Source organism: Rhinolophus sinicus, chromosome 1 (assembly GCF_057876585.1).
Source record: "Rhinolophus sinicus isolate RSI-liver-muscle chromosome 1, RSI-T2T, whole genome shotgun sequence".
NCBI classification, from domain to species: domain Eukaryota; kingdom Metazoa; phylum Chordata; class Mammalia; order Chiroptera; family Rhinolophidae; genus Rhinolophus; species Rhinolophus sinicus.
The window spans coordinates 22,037,079-22,055,399 of record NC_142501.1 but is presented as its reverse complement, the minus strand read 5'-3'; positions in this window follow the sequence as shown (position 1 = coordinate 22,055,399).

Sequence of the window (18,321 nt, the reverse complement as noted above, 5' to 3'; positions counted from 1 at the left end):
TGATGGTAAATATCATAATTGTGATACCAACTGCCAACCACTGAGCTCTTATTCTTCTCAAGATGCTTGACTAAGCCCTTTGCACTCCTTCATCCTCACAACAGTTCTTAGAGATGGACATTGCTATTGTCCCCACTCTCAGGAAAGTGGAGATGAGGAAAGCTGCTGGCTATGGCATGGAAGTGAGGAATTGGAATTCCAATCTAATTCATCCAAATTTCTCTCGATTCCATCACACCCCCAAATCTGTTCCTTCCTAGTATGTCCCATCTCTAGGTCGGAATTTAGGAGCATTTCCTGTTGCTCAAGCCAAAAACATGTGATACATTCTGGATCCCTTTCTTTTTTCTATATCCCACTCAAACCCATAGCAAGTCCTATCTTGAATCAGGCATCGTACCGCTCCATTACTCACCACCATAGCCCAAGGCATCATTTCATTCTGTTCAGATTATTGCAAGGGTCTTTTGACTGGTCTTCCTTCTTCCAATCTTACTTTCTCAAAGGCACTTAACCATGTACTAATTAGAGTGATCTTTACAAAAGGCAAATCATATCATCCATTCCTTTGATCAAAACTTTGGTACCTCTCAGAATTAATTCCATGGCCCCACAAGGGCCTGCCTGTGGCCGCCTCACTGTCCTTATCTCTTACCAAGTTCTGCATCAGTCACTTCATTCTAGACACACTGACCATATTGCTATTTCTCCAAAATACCAATCTTCCTCACACATGGCCTTCGCACTTGCCATTCCTTCTGCCTGGAATGTTCTTCTCTGCAATCTCTCATTTCATGTAGGTTTTTGCTCAGTAGTCAGACTTCCCTGACCACACTCAAAAACCTGCCTATAATTCAGAGCTCCCATTACTCTCTATCCTCTCTCCTACTTTCCTTCTCATCCAGATATTTTCTCCTCCTTGACATCTTGTCATAAGTGTATTTACTTGTTCATTATTCATTTCCTTCACTGGCATGTAAGCTCCAGAGGAGCAGGACTTGGTTGGTCAAGATTGCCCCCAAACCTAGAACCATGGTTGGACCATAACGGAACTTATCAGAATTATTTCATTAATAAAAGAAGAAGGAAAGAAGGAGGGATAGTTTCTGGAGCCTGCTGCGGTATGCAGTATTATTGCCCCTCCAAGATCGTCATACCCTATGCTCTGAATCCTGTGAGTGTTATAGATGAAATTAAAGTTACTAACAAGATGGCCTTAAAATAGAGATCTCATCCTGGATTATACAAATGGGCCCAATACAATTGCAAAGGTCCTTAAAAGTAGAAGGAGGCAGAAAAGGAGGTCAGAGTAGAATGATGTGAGAGGGACTGGATGCAGCATTGCTGGCTCTGAAGATGAAGAAAGAGGGCCATGAGCCAAAGAACGTGGGCAGCTTCTAGAAATTGCAAAAGGCAAGAAAACGGATTCTTCCCTAGAGCCTCCAGAAGGGAACAGCCCTGCCAACGCCTTGATTTTAGCCAGTAAAACCCATGCCAGACTTCTAATAAACAGAACTATAAAGATGATCATTTGTGTTATTTCAAACCACTAAGCTTATGATAATTGTTATAGAGACCATAGAAAACTAATACACCTACCCTGTTTCCCTGAAAATAAGACCTAGCTGAACAATCAGCTCTAATGCATCTTTTGGAGCAAAAATAAATATGATTCGGTATTATATTATACTATACCAGGTCTTATATTATAGTAAAATAAGACCAGGCCTTATATTAATTTTTGTTCCAAAAGATGCTTTAGAGCTGATTCTCTGACTAGGTCTTATTTTTGGGGAAGCACAGTATATGTTTACGTTCTAGGTATACTACCCTTCCTGATTTTCTTTGTTACTCTCTTAATAATTTGGGGCTATTCTTTTGTCAATATAATTATATCATTATAATCCTCTTCTTGACAACACACAAAAGGGACAGTCTCCATTTCCTGCTTATATAATAGCTATTAAAAATAATAACCGTATTTTTTAATCAAAAGAGGACACTGAAATGAAAAATGTAGGTATATTTCCTATGTGACCTTGAACAAGTTACTCAACCTTTCTCTGCCTCAGTTTCCTCCCCTATAAAATGTATATTATAGTAACAGTTCACGCTTCAGACACTGAGAAATAGATAAATGTTCAATGAGTACTACCTACTATTATTATTAACACATCCAATAGGAGAGAATATTAATATCAAGCCTATGCCAGAAAATTCAAGCAGCAAACACAGACCCTGTTAAGCCATGTTACCAGCAAATTCTATTCTTTTCAGTATTTTTGCAGTCAATAGCTTTCTCGTGCTTTCAAGAATGATTTAACCTACCATCTGAGCAAAGATTTTAAATTTGACACTACTCAGTGCAGGCAAAGTGTGGAGAAACACGCACTGACGCACTCTTAGCCTGAATGTTAGATGTAAGTCAACTAACCGTCTATCTTATTTTTGCTTTTCTGTATTGCTCCAATTTTGTTTATATTTAACATAAAAAAATTAAAAGCTGTTTTAGTTTTGAACAAAACCATTTAGCTTCACCAATAAAATTTGTGAATTGTCTCTCAGCCTTCTCTGGAGTATATTTGTGGCAGAGAAGATATAACCATGGCACAGGCAGTGCTCTTGTCCTCAACCCAGACTGGAACTAGTACTGAGAATTGCCAAAGAGTGTGCGCGCGTACACACACACACACACACACACACACACGCACGCACGCACACACACCTGAAAGCAGGAGGCTGTAAATACATATGGAGACAAAATAATCTCTAGTATATCTTTCCCATAAAGAAGAAGATTGTTGTAAAGCTTAGGAATGTAGTTCTTTCTTACATGCTGCAAGGAGCCTCTGGGTTACCCTGTAACAATGAAAAACTACAGCAATAGAAAGAAGCTAGACGTTTGGTCTAATTGTTTGAGTCAATTCACCTCTTTCAAGTACCCCAAATGCATTAGCAAGTATGATGAGGATACGCTAGTTCTACAGCTGCTTCCTGTATTTCAAATTTGACACTGGATAGTGCTTCTGACAGGTTTCTGATGAGTTCTGCCAACTCTTGGAAATTAAAAAACCACCTTCCATGGGTAGTGAAACTAATATTAGGGAGAATGGGACTGAGGTATTGAATTGGTCAGCAAAATTGTAAATCCTTCAATCTCTGTTGTTGAATTGAAAGGTAAAGAGTGATTCTTTTTGTTGATGTATTATTTTATTCACTCACTCATTCATTCACTCACACATTCATTCATTAATCAAAATTGAACAGTTATTTGCAATCCAAACACTGTGCTCGGTGCTGGTGATGTAACAGTGGACAGAACAGGCTTGGTGGCTTCCTTACCTTTTATGTAAAAAAGGAAAGGAAGAATCAAAACTAAAATTTCCTTGGAAACCTGCTGACAAGGACTAGTAGAAATTCCCAGTCTATATGCTTTGATTCTTCATGTTCTTCCAATTTCATTAAAAGAAAGGAGACCTATACATGTCTTCCAAAAACGACTTATGAATATGTGACAAAGTGCAGTAAAAAAGGAGACCATGGATGGGCATTTCATGCGTTTATTAATTCATTTTCTCTTTCAAAAATATTTTTTTGTAGGATTTACTATGTGCCAAGCACTTTTCTAGGTGGTAGGGATACAGAAGTGAACTAAACAGATACCATGCCCACTCTACTCGAGCTTAACGTTCTAGGGAAGAGTGTTAACTACTAAACATTTAGGAAGACTAAATATTAACATTTAATAAGAGAGTGAAAATGTTAGGAAAATAGGTCTCTGAGTGCCTTTATGTCTCCATTTTTGCCTGTTGAAAGAGTGCCTTTTCCTGGAGATTCAGCTCAAATGCCAAGCTAGCCGTTTTCCCTCCTCTGCATCCCCTTTATGTCTTGCTGATTCAGAGCACTTTATGTCTTTTGTTCTGTTCATGTTTTAAATCCATTATAGGTTACAAACCCCTGTCCAGCTCCTAACACAGCATAAGCACAGGCTCAATAAGTTCTCCTTCAATGAAGCAGATGTAAATGAAAGGATAAATGAATATCAAAATGGTTAAGCATATCTCTTCCCTTCCTAAAAGAAACCTAGATCGGATTTATACTCCTCCAGTCCTTAAATAAAATTATGTTTATGATAGAATTTTCTACCTTCTTGCTATGATAGTATAATAATATTAATGTCAATTATATTTGATACGTCTTCCCAAACTCAACAGAGTCAAAATTAAAGTTTTTACTTTGTTTCTAAAACCTACTTCTCCTATTGTTTTCCTTATATCATTTAATGGCACTGAAATCTTCCTGGTTGTTCAGGTCAGAAACTTCAGTCCTTTTTTTTTTTTTTTTTTAATTAGTTTCAGGTGTACAAAACAATGTAATAGTTAGACATTTATCATTTATATCCCTCACACAGTGATAACCGCCCTCCCCACATCCACTACCCCTCTGACATCGCATACAGCCATTACATTTCCACTGTCTCTATTCCTCATGCTGTATTCCACTTCAGTCCTTCTTGATTTACCAAGCCGTTTTTTGTTTGTTTGTTTCTTTACTCTCCAGTACTCACCAATTCTATTTTCTCTCATGAATATTAATTCCATCACTTGGATCTTTCTCTTCCCCTTAGTCTCCATTGCCACTGCCTTAGCCAACCTAATTCTCTCTTGCTTGAACTATTGAAGTTGCTTCCAATAAGCTCCTTGTCAACTTTCTTTACCACCCTCAATTTCACCTTTCACACATTTTATGTTACTGTCTTATAAAAATCTTCAATGACTCCCAAATTACGTTGTTAAAAGGTATTTCATTGAGAAAGTGCCCTATGGTGACTTAATTTGGGGGACCATTGACTTAAACACATTTAAACAGGTTTCTTTGCTGCAGGACTTCTCAGAGACTTTCATACCTAATCTACATGATGAGTCTCCAAGAGGAAGAAAGCATTTCCTAACATACTTGATTTGACTTTTTTTCATGGAAAACTGAGTCTGATGTTGTAGGTTGGCTCACTCATCCATGCCAAACCCTTTATCCTTTCTGTTCCTCTATTATAGCAGTTGGAAAAATAAAAATACTCATTTCCTAGCCTTCCTGGATTCCAGGTGTACCTAAGTGATAATTCTGGTCAAAGTGATGTAGACAGAAGACACAGAGAGCACTTCCTTTACCCCCTTTCCCTTATTCTCTTTCTGCCTATGATAAAGATGTAATGTTAGAGGGATGGCAACCATCTTAAACCCCCGCTAAGGATGAGAGGAGGAATATGGGAGAAGCCTGTTTCCCTATTGACGTCATTGACCCATTAGTCAACCTTGGACTTCTCATGAGAAAATTAAGCTCCTTTGTCATTTACGCTGCTGTGTTTTGGGTGTTCTGTGACTTGTAGCTGAATGCAATTCTAATGAATACAAACTGTTTAGGAAATAATGAGATACCAATCAAATTTATATATCTTAAGTGTGGCATATAACCTACTTTTTCCCATACATCTCCCTCACTTCCACCCCTTCAGAGACACTAAAATTATTAATATTTCCAAATCTATGGCTTTATGTAATGCATATATGTATGTCATTACCAGGTCTGTCCACTGTGGCTCCAGAATCTTGACTGCAATCATTTGTCGTGTTCGTCTGCTTCACGGGCCTCTCATCAATAACACCCGTAAGTACTGTCTACTGAACCAACCACAGCCATGTCTGCTGCTGTTAGAAACTCTAAGATCTTTGCACATTTGGGACTTCAGGGAATACATCTTTCCTTTACTGCTCACTCTGAAAACTGTGCCTGCTACAAGTACAGAGCAACGCCTTCTACTCCCTCCTGAATTCTAAGTCTTGTTGCCCACTCAGACTCTGTGGCAATAGACAGGGCTGAGCACTGTCTTGTGGTATTTTTCTGCTGTTAGTCCATAGACACGATCTCTGAGCTGCACTAACAAACCGTGCCACTAGCTATAGCGACCTAGCTGTTACTTTTCAGTTGTTTTATATACATTAGCTTACTCCCTCGGTCTGACCTGACTTTTTCTTCATCTACCTGGTAAATGACTCCTCGTTCTGAAAAAAGAAAAGAAAAAAGAAAAAAAACTGAGCTGAAATTTTACCTCCACTGTGAAGCCTTCCCCACAAGGCTTCACAGAATTTCTTGAGCCTGTTTCCTCCTTTAGCATGTTAAACATATTTCTACTGAAGCACTGACCACAAGGTAATGTGATTTTCTATTTATGTGGCTCTCCATCCTAATAATCGGCAAATTCTTTAAGAAAAGATATAACATCGTTTTTGTATTTGAAACTCCAGCATCCTTTGCAGTACTTGATATATACTAGGTGCTCAGTAAATGTTCAATCAATGAATAAATAAATGACTCAACTAATGAATGATATATAGTTGGTAAGAATATGGTGCTTGCCAAGGCTTCAATTTGACCAAGGTTGAATTCCTTCCCTTGCTAATACTGTGTTAATCACCCAGAAGACTAATAGAAGGATAGAACCCAATTCTAAACTGACTACATAGCCATAGCTTTATCATTATATATTAGGCAATACATACTGTTTTATGAATTATCTACTATATATATGAATTATAGTATCATTGTTATAAAAATATTAAAAGTTTCTACCTACTTTAAAGAACAGTTATCAGTTGAAAGATAATTTCTAGATGTTAAATGTCACTGGTAAGATATGGATGAATCTTAGTATAACATTAAGTTTTAAAAGTTTCAAAATATGATGATACCTTTTTAAAATAAAGTTAAAACAAGGAAACCTTTTTAAAAAGGAAAAGAAATGCTCCAAAAAAATAATAGTCCAAGGAAAATCGTATCTCTTTCATTGTCACCAACAATCACATACGTTCCCACCTGCCATTCAGGCAGGAAGTCCATGTTTTCCCATTAAGGTATCTCTGCCAATTATCCAAGAACTCCAGAGAGCCTCCAAAGGTAAATGCTTTCTCCTTGTTTTCCAGGTGCAGAGAGAACTCTGGAGGTCATCACCGCCATTGCTCCTCAGCACCACATGGGGACAGTGTTTTCACTCATCCTTACATAGAGCCACAATCCATGAACTCAGGTCCACTCTAGCTGATGCCATGTCCAGTTTCCATGGGCCCCTCCCCTCAGTGCTCCAAGACTGTAACTCTAGTGAACATCTTTTTCAGTTCCCAGAATTCCCACTTCTAAGGCACAGGTTGGCATAAGGGCAACTAAATCCATCCCTTCTCCCCAAGGAGATGAAGCCTAAAATCTACCCCTAAAACCACCCTTATGTTTTGTATTTCCCTGCCACCCAAAATACAAGAAGTGTCTTTACAGCCTTCTGTCCTGATCACTCAACGTGCTTTTCCCGTATAACTTGACCAAGAGAAGCTATTAGTATTTTTATGGTGTCTGTTTGTGTCTCCCACCCCCTCCAAATTCATCTGTTGAAATCCTAACCCCCATTGTGATGGTACAGTTTTGTGCTGCTTAACAATGGGATAGGCAACGCCGGCATTGTGCAAACATCCTAGAGTGCACTTGGACAAACCAAGGCTGTATAGCCTACTACACACATAAGCTATAAGGTAATACCATCATTGTGTAATTGTATATGCAGTCCATCATTGACCAAAATGTCCTTATGCGGCTCATGACTATATTAGGAGGTGGGTCTCGGGAGGTGATTTGGTTATAAGGATGGAACCCTTGTGAATGGGATCAGTACCTTATAAGAGACCCCCAGGAATCTCCCTACCCCCTTCCACCAGATGAAGAAGCAGACTCTCACCAAACACTGAATCTGCCACTGACTTGATCTTGGACTCCTCAGCCTCCAGAACTTGGAGAGGCTCCAACTAACTTGGAGAAATTAGTTTCCGTTGTTTATAAGCCACCTAGTCTATAGTCATGTATTATAGCAGCCCTCCTTGACTAAAACAGTTCCCAAAGTTACCTTTTTGAGAAAAGCTAAAATGAGTGATTACAACATGTTAGTCCTTGCATAATCTGAGCCCTAATAGGCAACTGCTGTAAGTAAAGAAATTGAGGGCAGGCAGGGAGTCTTGGGCATGACATTCCTCAGGTAAGGCATCCATCTGCATAAAAAGGAACATCAGGCCATTGAGGCAGCTGTTTTATTTCCATGGAAAACAAGAGAAAGAGAAGCAAGTATATCAAGAGACAGTATCAGGCTAAGAAGATGAGTCTTCAATAGTGCAGTATGCGTCCGTGTGCACACATGTAGCAACATATTAACTCTGGGCAATGTTCCTGGCTAATGGTGCTTTAATGACTATGTATCTTTGAAGAGAGAAGGTCAAGCTCATTGTTTAAAAACCCTGACTAATGTTCTTATCAGCACCTAGTTTCCCCTCCTCAAATCTGATTTAAATTGTCTAGAAACAGAGATTGTGCAGTGAGATCCTGATATATGTCATTAAATGTGATTTGCTTGTCAGACATGTTTACTTGAAAAACAGAATTTTCTAGATAGCAAGATACAGAATGGACTTTCCAATATTTCATACCCTGATAAACATTAATAATTTTACTATCCACTAATAGAGTCATCAAGACAGATGCTTTTGGGTGATTGAAATCCCTCTGCATGACATGTTATTTACTGGCTAAAGAGTTTTGAAACTGATTCTATTTTTTAAGTCTCTCACAGGTGAGCCATCACCCAGAAGCTACAGGCTATGAATTGGGGTGGGTGGGTGAGGGGTCTTTTTTCATTCTTTTGATAATGCTCTTCACAGTTGACAAGATGACAAGGTGTATTGTGGCAGAGGGAGTCTTTTTCCTACAAATCTTCAGTAAAGAGTTTCAGAACAAAAAATAAAAATTAAGACACATAATAATGTTCTCCTCCCCCTTTTCTCTCTCTCTCTCTCTCTCTTTCTCTCTCTCTCTCTCTCTCTCTCTGTCTTTCTCTCTCTCTCTCTCTCTGTCTTTCTCTCTCTCTCTCTCTCTCTCTCTCTCTCTCTCTCTCTCTCTCTCTCTCTCTCCTCTCTCTTTCTCTATTTATTTTCTTCAATAATCCTATTAGGATCTTTCTCCCTTCAAGTTCATTGAACCCTGAAATCCTACAGAATTACCTGTAGAAATAAAAAACTGTGTTTTCATATTGGTACTTGTTAAGCTGATTTTGGTAAACCAAAAGCTCTCAGAACACACCCAGCTTTAAGGGCTAGGACTACACTTGAAGCACACTTTTCTTTGCTACCCAGAATCCATTTCCCTTCTGTGCTTTATCTGATAAGTTTCTTTGATTGCAAGAAACAGAAAGCAACTCTGCTAACTTAAGCAAAATTGATATAATTTGAACTATATGGAGGAACTCCCAGATGAAGGACTTGGCTTGGAAAGGCCAGAAACAGGGATGCTCTGGGAGTGTAGGTCCCGCGCCCTGACAAAGAGGCTCTTCAGGCTGCCATCAATGAGAATGAATCAGCAATTCAGGCTTTTAGTAATTTTACTCAGGATTGAAATTCCAGAGAGAGAACATCCAATTGTCAGTGCTTTAGTCTGAGCCCACTCTTTATAAGGGAAATAAGGGAGCCTCAATTCACAATCCTTCCATATTGCACCCAATGGGTAAACTATAGCTACTCAAAATAAAAAGTGGTGCTGTTACTAGAAAAAAAAGGGAAACAGATACCGAGGAGCAAAAAGAGAAAAAAAGCAAATGATCAAAACTCCAGGTGACCTGAATGCTTCTTAAGAAGCCTTAGTCTGTTATATTTCTTTGGCATTTGGCCAGAATACCTAGGCACAAAGTAAGTGCAGAACACAGAGTTAAGAACTCAACGCATACTGTACTAATTGGTTCCCATCACCACTTGCTAGACTATTACTTCCCTGAAGGTGGACACCATATCTTTTATGTATTACAATATCCTCAATGCCTAGCAGAGTATCCAGAATACAGGGCTCTTAACAAATATTTGGAAAATGAATAAATGAATTTTAAAAACGATCATTTTCCTTCTTCTTTGAAACCTTTTTCACCTTTCCCTATTCATTTTTTTTTTTTTCATTTATTCATCCTTTGCTCTCCTTTGTTTTAGCCTGGGCCAGTTTTTATATCAGAGACACAAAGACTCTTAAGTGTCCAAGTTTTAGGAACAAGAAAATCCACAAGACCAAAGAGCTTTACATGAACGTCAGGCTGCTGGCAGTATAGATTATTCCATTATATTTTATATCATCTGAGCAAGAGAATCTGGAATAATACATTTTTTAAAAGTTAATCTTGTAAGCAAATTGGAGACTCTTAACAAAAATTTCCTCTCAACAACTCACCACAGGCACAACATTCTCCATATGCTTATGACAACCTCAGGATTCAGGGAAGCTGCTTATTCTAGGAACAGAAACTTAGAAAACCCCTTTTATTGGAAAAACCCCAAGCCAGAAATACCATAGAGATCTAATATCTGAATTTGGGCTTTAATGTGGCCAACTTTGCTTTAAAAGGAAATAGAGAGAGAAATGGTAATAAGAATAATTATGTTTTTGATAATTCATTTAAGTTCAAATTTTAATTATATTTTGTCATTTGGAAAGTTACGCATTCCCAATGAACATTCTCTCTGCATAGCTTGTTAGGTGGCCTTCAGGTCACAATGAGTCTCACTAGACTTTTGTACAATTAACGGCATTCAGTGGGTGTCATGGCTGCCACTCCGGCATGACTCTGTTTTTTTGACAATGCAATTTCTATTTACGACTAGACGTGCTAACACAGGGTGAACTCTTAGGGGGAAGGTCGAGGGAAAGCTTTATTAGAAAGCCTCAGCCTTTGTCTTTTTTCTTTTGAAGACAAATATTTGCAGATAATATGGACCTTGTTCTCTGCAATTTTACTGTATGGTGGATTTGGTAAATAAGTAGTGGGAGGAAAAAGTGAAAACTTAATAACTTCACAGTACTAGTACAAAGCACTAGACTATATTAGCACTTCTTAAACTTTGATGTGCATACAAGTCACTGGGAGAGTTTGCTAAAAATTCAGATTCTGATTCAATGAGTAAGCTTAAGAGTCAACATTTCTTTTTCCTTTTTTTTTTCAAAAAAAGCCCAAAAAACTTTATGTTCCTTTACGGAGTAAGATTCCTGACCAGTATATAGTGATGTATTTAGTAAACAAAGACTCCTGACCATTATATAGTGAGGTGTTTACTAAACAGAGACCTGTGCAGAAATTATATACTATCCATCTAGGTAGGTTTTCATTACATTTTGCCTATTCAAGGAATAGTTCCATTTATAAAGTTTTATACATCAAAATCTTGGAATTTGACCAGGCTGTCCATTGATTCAACTCGGAAAAAGTGAAGTGGCATTTAATTTTAGCTATTGTATTTTACAGCATTAAAAAGCTTAGGCATTAGGTAGCTTCTCCAAATGTTATTCTGTGAATAATGGCATTTAGCAAACAGGGCAGAGTCCATCGTCTCTCCCAGATTCACACAGACGGGTCTCATTTGAGAACTACATGCTAAATAGCTGGTGCTTAGAAGCAAAAGTAGTCCTCTCTTGAGTTTCTTACCACCAATATGGACTTCTTACTCTGAGAGCCTGGTTTCTTGGTGCATTTTATAGTGCCAGCGAAGACATGCCAGCAATTGCCCCATGTGTAACTTGGCATTAGAAAACCAGGCCTGAGAGTCCACCATTTCTAACAACTCCACATGGAACTGCTGCAAGTATCAAGAACCCGAGTAATGAGTTCTGATCCACCCAATACATTACAACTTGTTCTGATTAGAACATTCTCCTTTTCGCTAAGGCGTTTGACACATATTCCTCGCACACCCCAATTTTTTTTTTCAGGCTTCAGGCTGTGAAAATTAACAGATACAATTTCCTCTTCAATCCATCATCCCTATTTTTTTTTGGTTTTTTTTTTTGTTCACATCCCACCCTCATTTTGCTTGAGCCCTGAACCTAACGTTATATTACATTTTCTAATTTGCCTCACACCTCAAATTTAATATGAATTTGAAATTCTTCATGAAAGTGTGGTAATATTTTCTCCTTTTCATGCTTTCTTTCCTAATAAAGCTCTTCACGTATAAAAATAAAGGGGCAGTCTCAGATATACATATGGTATTACTTAAAGTAATGCTTTGTCTATTTACCAAAGGGGTGGGAAAGGGCAAGAATAATTAACCTGCCCCATAAGAAGAGCCATGAAGATTAGTTTGATTATTTTTAAATTTCAACCCACACCCACAGGGCAATAGAATCTCTGCTTCACTTTTAGTTCTCCCAGCTTTCACAATTCACTATTATGCAACAGTACTTTCTCATTTCTGTTCAGAAATGGAGATGGCATTCCAGCCACAGTGAACATCTTTCCACAATGCAGAGAACTCATTTCAAAGAAGCTCATTAGCTACTGCCAGGCTCTGTGCTAATGAGAGACTGAGACAAAAAAATAAAGCTCTGCCAAAGCTGTAGCCATGTCAGCTCACACAGCACGTCCTTGGGAGATTTCCTGGAGTCCTCCTGGGATGAAAATAGTTAAGTTCACGATTCCTCCTGGCCTCCCTACTAGAGTAGATTGATGGCATGCTGCTTTTTTCTCCTCCACCGATGACGTTTGTCACCAGACAGGGGGATCAAAATTGTAATCCTTCTTAGATTCTGTTGAATTGGAGTTTATTGCCTTGACCTTTGCAACAATACATATTTTTTTGAATGACTGCATGTTCCATTTCTTCAGGGGATTTGAAGGGATGAGGGCCGAAGAGCTCACCGTGAGGGGGAGGCATGCTGGAGGAGGGATCCAGAGTGATGGTGATGTGGTTTTTGACCTTCTAGACCAGAGATTTGTACTCTTATGACTGAAGATATCCTTTGGCTATACAGATAAACATTGTAGAGGTTAAATGGCAAACCTCAATTTCGTGTAGCAGGAAACTAGGGAATTTTTCAAGTCTAACCAAGTGCTGTATCGAGGACAATAATATCATCTGTAATGGTTGTCTGGCACACCATGTCAATCCAGACTATTTTTCTTCATTTTACACCCTCTGCTCTAAAAACCACACTGGGCTTATCCACATGCCAGGACAGAACATTATTTCCTCAGATAAGAAGCCATGGCATGCCAGCAGAGGTTGAACAGGAGTAGACATGCTGCCCACAGATATTTTTGTTACTCTGACCAAGTAACCATAAGCCCAGCTGGAGAACATAAAGCCACAATATAGCACTACTAATTGCATGCTTTCCTTATGCTTCTTGATTTTTCAGATCCCACTTTGCAGGGGGAAAAAAAAAAACAAAAAAAAAAAAACACTGGCATCCAGATTCAGAGTCAAGAAATGTATGCAGGTGCCACTGTGTCCCTAGCATTGTGTCAGGCCCCAGAAGGCCTTACAGGTACCAGAGATGGCTGGTCCCTGGGGGTTCCCAGGATCTGCCTCACTGCACAATCGCAGGCAATTACTGAACTGGGTTTCTTTATCTGTTAGAGAGAAAATAATTCTTCTTCACAGGATTGTTATAAGGATCAAATGATTAGATCAATGATGATGATGATGAAGAAGATAGATGACAGACATCAATATAGCTATAAATATAGCACAATAGTAATGTGAGCTATTATTATTATGAATGTTGCATTTAATTCTCAAGACATTGAAGGGAGACTTTGTTGCGCTGATGTCTTAGTCTGTTCAAGCTGCTATAACAAAATACCACAGAGACTTGGTGGCTTAGAAACAATAGAAATGTATTGCTCACAGTTCTGGAAGTTGGAAAGTCGAAGATCAAGGCATGGGCAGATGTGGTATCTGCTGAGAGCCTGGCACCTCCACCTCGAGAGCTATCTTTTCGCTGTTGCCTCACATGGCACAAGTGGAGAGGGAGCTTTATGGGGCCTCTGTTATAAAGGTACTAACGCCATCCATGGGAGCGCTACCCTCAGGATCCAAGCACATCCCAGAGCCCTCCTCCTCCTAATACCATCACATTGGCCATTAGAATCTCAACATATGAATTGGGGGTGGGGGACACAAACATTCAGACCACTGCAGCCTTTTTTTACAAATGAAAAACCGGCCTCAGAGAGAGAGAATGACAGGGAATTGCATTAACTCTTTCCAGCCACTTGATGTCCTGGAGTTAGTAAGTCCAAAGGAAAAAAGAAGGCCCCCAAAAGGAATAAAGGACTTTGCAGTGATGCCGGAAGTTGTTGTATATTCCAGGTTAGATGGTGTTCTGTAAAGCTTTCCTTCATTGGGCATGTGTAGCTTCTGCTACGCACTAAGGCTTGGTTAATTTGAGGAATATAGTAAGTTAAAGAAAACTCTTGTGTGTTAATAGTTGGGGTATCGCCTCCCCATCTTTTTTTTTTAATTGTATGAATTTATTTCATAGATAAGGTCACATGAATTTGCAGAGTTATGTGTACAGGACGTTCCTTGCATCTTTCTAATCATAAAAACAAATGCATAGATACTAAGAAATAGTTTAAATGTCCATCAAAATGTGGCAGTGTGTCATTATGGTACATTTTTTTACAGCTTTTTTGAGATATTATCGTAACATGTAAGCTTAAGGCGTACAACATGATGATTTGATACATGTATATATTGCAAAATTATTACCACAATAAGGTGGGTTTACACCCCCTCACATAATTACCACATTGTGTTTGTTGTGGGGCAGGGGGTGGGGCGGGGGGAACGGTGATAACATTTAAGATTTTTTTTTTTTAATCATCTACCCATCTTGATATCTGGCCTCATATTCTCTGATGATCAAAATCTCCCAGAGAGAAGTTATTCAGGGAAACACCTGAAATGTGTGGTAGGGATTGTATTGCGTGTGGACTTTGTTTTTTGTATTTTATTTTCTTTACTCTGCTCAGTACTAATTCAGAGGATAAATGCCAGCATTACGGGGAATTTCCATATTTGAAAAGAAGTCCACAAATTCTGAATAAGTCTTGGATAGATAGGGATAAAAATAAACCTGTAGAAAGCTGGGAAAGTTAAAAGGAGAGACACATTATTTGTGGCTAAAAAAGTCCTCCTTAGAATGTTGGCAACAAAGTGAGAGTCAAGGTTAGCAATGAGAGACCAATACCAAGGTTTGAGGTGATGAAATAAACACTGGGCTGCCAGTCTGTAGTCCAGTCTTTTGTTTTGTTTTGTTTTGTTTTGTTTTTTAATTCAACAGGTGATGATTGAGTTTCTACTGTCTGTGACCCTGTGAAAGGAGGGTACTGAGAACATAGGGATGAATAAGCTGAAGAAGGAGAAGGGTCTCCTTGAGAGAGGGGACCTCATATAACATAGGGTCCTACCCTTCCGGTTGATAGCCCAGTACTTGCCCACTCTTTCTCATTTCCTCCTTAAGCTGTAACCATACAAGCCACCCTGTCCACTCTCCTCCGTGATACACCTCATCACGTCACACTGACTTGGGCATGTCCTGGGCTGCAGTTCTGGTTTGGTCATTCAGTAGTTGTGCTACTTTGGGCAACCTGCTTAAACGCACTAAATTTCTGTTTCCTCATCTGAAAAGTAGGGTTTATAAGACTCACTTCTTCAGAAGATTATTCTAAATGTTAAAGATGGCTTATGTCAAGAACTTAGAACAGTATCAGGTATATACTAAATGGTCAGTACACGGTAGGTATACTCATTAATATGTCCCTTGTGGTTGGGCTTTTGCATTATTAATAACAATAAATACCATTACTTGGAATATTATTCAGCCATGAGAAAAAAGGACACCCTGTCATTTGCGAAAACATGGACGGACCCCGAGCACATTATGCTAAGTTAGGTAAGCCAGACAGAGAAAGACATGTGCTATATGATATCCCTTATAGTTGGAATCTAAACAAGTCAAACCTGTAAAAAACAGAAAGCAAAATGGTAGTTCCCAGGGGATGGGGAGGGGCCTATGAGTGATGATGTCTAAGGGTACAAACTTGAAATGAGTAGTAAATAAGCCGTAGAGACTTAATGCATAGCATAATGAATGTAGAAAATAATACTGTACTATAACTATGTAATGTGATAAATATTGCTACAATGGCAGTCATATTACAATATATAAATGTATCAAGATATCAAGCTGTATACTTTAAACTTATACAATATTATGGCAAATTTATTCAATAAAAAATTTTGTTTAAAAACTTTACTAAAAATATCATTACTATTTATTGCAAAAAATACGCAGTCCACCTTAAGGAAATGGTTTATTTGAAGGGTACAGCTGTATCCATTTCCGTGCCCCTGTCAGCCCCAAACTCAGTGCTTTCTCCACACAGTCGCTTGTTATATAAATGACAGCACGCAGTGTGGTTACAAGCTCTGGGCCCAGGGTCAGAGTGCCTGGATTTGAATCCCTGCTCCTCCCCTCACTGGGGGACCCTAAACACATTGTAGAACATCTCTTTGCCTCAGTTTCCTCAACTGTAACTTAAGGTAATAACACACCTTGTCTTATAGGAGAGCTATGAGGACAAAATGACAACATCATGTAAAGGACTCATCACCTAGCACTCAGCACGACAATTTCAAAAGTTTATAAATTGTACTGAATGGAAAAATACTTGCTGGGAAGTGAAAAGCTTTAGCATGGAGTGTAGATCAAGTGCCTTTCAGAGTCAGCTACGGCAAAGAATCAGTGTGGCTGCAGAGACCCAGAAAGCCTCCATTATTTCTCTTTTCCTCTTTAGCCTCGCCATCTGTGAATTAACAGACCAGCTGGACAAGATGGTCTCCAAAGGCCAATCACAGCTCAGGTTTGCTATGATTTTAAGAAACGCCCTGGAGAGGCATCCACCTTTCAGACACAAGTGTGGGAAAATCCTCATTCGATGGAAGGGAGAGAGCTTTGGTGGGTATCAGGAAGAGGGACCATGAGTGTGACCTCTTCCCTTCACAATGCACCCCCCCCCAAACACACAGACACACAGCTCACACCTGTAAGTACCCGCACTGCTGACTGCAAATTACTTTGCAGAAATAACTTGAAACATGTTTCAGCCAAAATTCAGAGCTCTGTGACTTTATAGAAAAGCAAAACTTCCTATCACTCTGTCAGTTGAATGGTGTGGCCAAATTCTGGCCCGGTTTGTAGTCATGATTCACAGGCCAAGTAGATATCAGCAGATTATAGGCCAACCCCTGGTGAAGTAACATAAAAACAAATGGCTAATAGTGGAGACTCTGGCCCACTGCTGAAGAACAGGGTCCCCACAGACAGAACTCGGGCCTCCACAGCAGCCCTCTCTGAGTTGGGGCGCCAGCTCACAGCTCCTAATTTCTGCCTCTGCCACACTTTCAGGTATTTGGGGAAGGTTTTACTTTTATTGTGATATGAAATGATTCCATGAGTCAATTCTATTGTTGTTCTGTGTGCAGTGGGTAATGAAACATTTTAACGGCATCTTTTGGGTGCCTTTTCCTTTGATTTTTCCAGCTTAATGACATTATTGGGAGGGCTTTGGGGACTGTTATGCAGATGTACTTCCTAGAGAAGTTGCTGCTTCAGGAGAAGTCATTACTTTTTGTGAAGCCCACAGGCACTAGAGAGGCTCCTCTTACAAACAGTTTCCTGCAACAGTTACCTCATGAAAAATATGTTGTGTGTCAAATTAACTTCTCAGTGCAGACCTCAGCTAAGCAGACCCAGGACATCTCCCTAACGGAGCTTGAAAGGTACCCAGAGTTTTAATTAAAATCAAGAATGTAACTGTGCTTAGTTTACTCCTCAGAGATTATCCACGAAATAATATGAAGCACTTGCCTTCGGTTTCTGACAGAATAAATGAAACTTGATTTGTTCTTCCCTGTAATGTTTATTACCAAGGAAACTACATTTTAATTGTTGTTGACAAATATTCTGATTTATGGGGTGCATCAAATGGAAAGCAGTCTAGATAGCATGTGTCTACTTAACTTTTTCTTTGCAAAATTTTGCTTCAGGAGGCAGTGCTAGCTGTCTGTCACGGCTATTCTTTAGGCCAAAGCATATTAAAGTAAATCACCAGATTGGATCTTGACTAGTAAAAAGAACCATCTGTTAGGGAAAGATGTAAGCAGTGGGCGATGGAGTTGGTACTTGCCAACACAGGGAGGGCAAAAAGATCAACTGGAAGAATGGCAGTGTCCAGGGGATTCTATCCAGAAGCTAGTTAGCTTTCCAGCATCCAAATCATGCATTTTTAATTCATCACATGGCAAAAAGACAAGTCAGACACTAATTGGCACCATAAAAGAAAATTTGCACCATACCAGGAACCGTTCAGTCAGGGGGACGTTGCATCCATTCCTCATGGACAATTTTGTATTC